The sequence below is a fragment of the Globicephala melas genome, chromosome 19 (genome assembly GCF_963455315.2).
Source record: "Globicephala melas chromosome 19, mGloMel1.2, whole genome shotgun sequence".
NCBI lineage: Eukaryota > Metazoa > Chordata > Mammalia > Artiodactyla > Delphinidae > Globicephala > Globicephala melas.
Window position 1 is genome coordinate 58837216 of NC_083332.1, and position 5047 is coordinate 58842262.

A 5047-nucleotide genomic window follows, 5' to 3' on the forward strand; every position below is an offset into this window, starting at 1 on the left:
ATGGGGAGCCACGGAAGGTTTTCAGAAGGGGATGCGGTCGGGGGTTGGAGCTGGACAGCGCCCTCTGGTGGTTGTGTGAGGAGTGGCGTCCGCAGTGCTCTCGGCCAGGGCTTGTCCTGAGCTTGTGTCTAAGCCCTTGCCCGCAGGCTGTGGAGATGCAATCCTTCTGAGACTGCCCGCCCCTTAATGCTGGTGGACACAGCTCACAGGGGCCAGCCTCCCAAATGGCATGCCACCAAGCCACGCTGTCCAGGAGACAGCAGACGGACATGCCAGGGCTGCGTGGAGCAGACCCAGACAGCGAAAGGTCTGGCTGGCCTGCGTTTTCTCCAGCGGGTGCCTGGTCTGGGTCTGACTTCAGACAGGACGGGAGGGACCCTGATTACCTTCCCGTTCGCATCCTGGGTAATCTCAGACCTCACATGGGTGTGTGCTTGTGAGTGTTCGGACAGACACCCCCCCCTCCCCAAACGAGGGCCGATGGAATGATGGCCACTCAAATCCCCCCGTATTACCAAAGGCAGATAAACGCCAACCAGCCAGAAGCAGGGGATCCCGTGGCCGCTGCCCCCACCCTCCCTTGCATGCTTGTGGCCTGTTTCTGCCTGAAACTGCAAATGCTTATCACAGGCGAGTGATGAGTCATGGCTTGGGTTCTTCCTCAAAGGACAGCCTCGAGCAGGAGACGTTTATCAGCTGCTTTTCTTCTTTATTTTCAGACAGGGCGATTGAGCCAAATGAACTTTGTGGAGAGGGAGAGGAGATGTTTTTCCTCCTTCATTTTCGGAAAGTGTGACCGTTCCAAAGTGCACTCAAGTCTCCCTCTGGCCCCGGAACCCAGTTTGCCTTCCCAGTCGCCAGTACCTGCCCTTGCAGAGGAGCAGGCACAGGGCAGCAACCACGGATCCACCAATTTCTACAAAAGCTGTCCTCCCGTGAATATGCTCTGTTCCTTGCCGGCTACTGGCTTTACTCCTGTAGGGGAAGAAGATTTGGAAATAGCCCAGTAATTTTTTGGGGGGTGCCCCTATCAGCACCCCTTCTGCTATCACAACAGGGCCACGAAATGTGGCTTGTTGCTCAGGGCGGAGGAGAATGACTACAAAGGTATAAACATACAGCTTTGAGCAGGAAAATAATTGAGTTTTCTTTCTAATCCTTGGTGAGACAGGGGTCTTGAAAGCCGGGCTTTCAAGCATGAGTAAATATTCCTGGAATTCCCCTTGCTGAGCCGTGTCCCATGAAGAGTCACGCAGGAGGACTGACCTCGGTGTGAATCAGGGCCGGGAGGTTGCAAGAGGCAGCTGAGGGAAGAGAAAAGCACATGGAGAGGAAGAGCTGGGGGGCAGGGCCAGTGGGAGAGACAGAGACTGGCTGCAGCCCTCTGCTGGGGAGACGGAGGCCCCATGCAGCCTTTCCCCGCTCCCCGGTGGGCCTGGAAAGGTGGCCCATGGCAGAGAGCCTCATTGTGGGCCCACGCAGCAGTCAAGGTCCAGCCCAGGAAGCAGACAGCCTCCTGGGCATTTCAGTGGAGGGTACTGAATGCAGGGAATTGATGATGCAGGTGATGGAATGGCTGAGGAACTGGACAGAGGAAGGAAAGGACCAGGAGGGGATTTGAAGGCAAAGAGGCCCAGGACCCCACAGCCCAGCACCACTTCCCAAATGGCCCCGAATGATAGAATAGAAACGGTGGAGACTGGGGCCCGAGAGAAGACCCCTGCTTCCCATGGCTTGGGAGTGGCATGCGGGGGTTTGAGAAGTTCCGTGTGCCCCAGTGGGGAATGTGGAATAGGGCTGTGGGGGCAGGTTGGTGAGCTCCTGGGGGGAGGGGGTCACCACTGGAAGGACCACAGGGACCCTGATGGAGGATCACGGAACAGTGAAGCTGGGGAGCGGTCAAAGTAACATCTGGATTCAGAGAGTCCCCCAACTCAGATATCGTAATGCGAGCGAAAGAACAGCAGCGTGGCTCTAAGAGATGACAAAGCCCTGCTGTGAAAACCCAAGGACAGTTTGAACAGAATGAGTCCGTGAAACGTGAGAGTAGAAAATGGCTGTATTCCTAAGGAAGCCTCTAACGTGATTTTAAATATGAATGTGTACATTAATAAAATAAATATTATGCACATATATTTTAAAGGAGAGCAAAGAACGATCACTCGTTTTTGCTCATCCGTAAATTTCAACAACCCCACTGCACAGCTTGAGAAACGCCTGCCCCGTGCTCAGCTCTCCCAGCTCCGGAGTTACGCGTTATTCAGTGGTCTCCTCGGCAGCTGTGCTTTTTCTGCAAACTCAGCATCCTCTTCCTCATTCTGCATTTTAAGTGCTTTTTGCGGAGAGGAGTGGAGCTGAAACTCAACCCCCGCCCCCCGCCAGTTGGCAGAAATATAGTTTACTAGTTAAGGGTATGCTAGCTGCCCCAACAAGCAAGTCTCCACATTTCAATGACTTTAAATGCAATTGAAGTTTGTTTTCCTCTCGATAATGGAGAGCAGGTGTTAAGGGCTTTTCCACAAGGCAATTTAGCAACTGAAGGCAGAGAAGTCTGCCAGCCCCCAGGAGCCCTTTGCTTCCAGCTGGTGGGAAGGGACAGGGCAGGAAGGAGCAGGTGTGGGAGGTTTTTAGAGGAGCACATGACTTCCACGTGAATCCCATTGGCCAGAATTCAGTCACGTGACCTCGCCTGACGGCAAGGGACGCTGGGAAATACCAGTCCGGCTGTGTGCCCTGGAGGAAGAGGAAGCGATTGGGGTGTGGGGTGGTGAGCGGCTAGACGGTCTCCGTCACACGCGGACCCCGTGAGCTTGCCTGTGCGACGCCGTTAAACGTCCCCCTGTAGACAGAGCTGGGGGGAAGGCTGCCCTTTGGAACTTTGTTCCCATGTCCCGTGTCCCACGCGGCAACCTCACTTCAGTGCTCGCTGCACAGAATCGGAGGACTGGCTAAGACATGGTCCCCGGCCTCTGGGGCTTTCTGTGTCCCTGGAGTCAGCAGACGCAGGAAGAGAGGCCTGAGCGAGGCATGATGTCAGAAGTACACACTGGCACCCGTGGGGCAGGAAGATGCCTCGGAGCTTCAGCGAAAGGCCCACAGCTGAGGGCAGCTCCCCATTCTCGACGGGGCAGCCTGCCGTGTCTCCAGGGCTCACCCAGGGCAGCCAGGCCTCGGCGCCTCACCACCGTCAGCCGGTCCCGCCCCTCCAAGCGGGGCCGGGCCCTGCGAGCTGCAGCTTACGTGCAGGTGGGTTATTCACGTGTGGGGTCGCGCGTTCTGGCTACGGTCGAGTTTCCCACCCTCAGGTCCCACCATGGGAGCTGGCTAATTCCTCTGTGTGTGTGTGTGTGTGCGCGCGCGCTGGGTAGGAGGGTGCCCCGTGTGCTGCAGGACGTTAACCAGCAGCCCCGACCTCTCTGCCCAAGACACTCTTAGCACAGCTCTGAGTTGTGACAACCAAAAGTGTCTCCAGACCTTGCCAGCTGTCCCCTGGGGGGCAAAACCGTTGCCAGTCGAGAGCCGTTGGCCTGGAGAGTGGTTCTCACACCTGATTGCACATTTGAATCACCTGGAAGCTACAGACAATTACCGTTCCAGACCCCGCACGTCCACTCCTGGTTATGGGCCTGAGATAAATGAGGCACGTCTACGAAAGACTGTAGGACTATGTTCCTGTGGGCGTATTATTAATAGCTGATGGCTGGGAACAGCCCAGATGTCCTTCCATAGGAGACTAGATGAACAAATCATATATATTCATATAGTGGAATAATACTCACCAAGAAAGACAAAAAAACCCAACAACAGGCCTGAATTGCACTGCTATGAAGTTGAGCAAAGGAGCCTCACACAAGAGTACATGTCGTGTGATCCCTTGTATGTGGGGCTCAGGAACAGGCAAAACCAGTCTATCGTGATAGAGGTGGGGAGAGTGGATACTTCCGGGGAGGGTAGTGACCGGAAACCTGGGCCGCTGGGAATGTTCTGTCTTGGTCTCCATGGTGACACGTGGTGTGCGCGCATATAACGATTCATCGTGCCGTGCACCTGAGATTTGCACGTATAACTGTTACGCCTTGTATTCGCCTCCTGTGACAGCTGTAATAATTACCAAAACTTGGTGATTTAAAGAAACAGGAATGTATTCTCTCAGAGTTCCAGAAGCCAGAAGTGTGAAATCAGGTGTCGCAGGGCTGTCCTCTCTCTGGAGGCTCTAGGGGAGGGACCTTCTTTATCTCCTCCAGCTTCTGGTTGCTCTCGCGGCTTCTGCTGTCACACTGCCTTGTCCTCTGTGGTTGTGTAATCTCCCTCTGCCTCCCTCATAAGGATACGTGTGATTGCATCTCAACCCACCAGATACTCCAGGATAATTTCTCCATCTCAGGATCCTTAGTTACATCTGCAGAGTCTTTGCCATATAAGGTAACATTGATAGGTCCCAGGGATTCGGACCTGCTATGTTTGGGGGCCCTTATTCAGCCCACTGCGTAACTAAATTGAAAAGAAAAATTTTAATTACCGGCGTGATGGCCCCACCACACACCAATTGAATCAGACTCTCTGCTGTTTCTGTTGATAAGTTACACAGTCCTGGGCGTAGGGGGTGGAGAGACACTGATCTGGAGGTGGTTCTTCCCTTGTCAGCGCGTTCGGGAAGGGTAGGGATGTGCCTGTCTTGCTCGTCACTTAACCGCAGTGCAAAGTTGACTTAACGAACTTGCTAAACATGGAATGAATTGATACATGAATGACTATAGTTACTACTAAGATCTGTTTTTTGCTCGTAAGACTTCTGACGCCAAACACGTAGATTTTCTCCACCAAGCAATTCTCCAGTTCTCTGTGGACGCCAGCTGGGTGTCCTACAACTTAATTCGATTCTGATACTAACCACCCAGAGTGAGAGCAGACCCCACGGTTAAGGGCTCAGTCCCGCAAGACTGCCCCCACTTCAGATGCCAGTCGCAAGTGGTGGGTCCCCAGCTCACCCACCCTTCTCTCTGACTTGGCAACAAATCAAGGAATCCCGCAACCCCCTCCTCAGGTT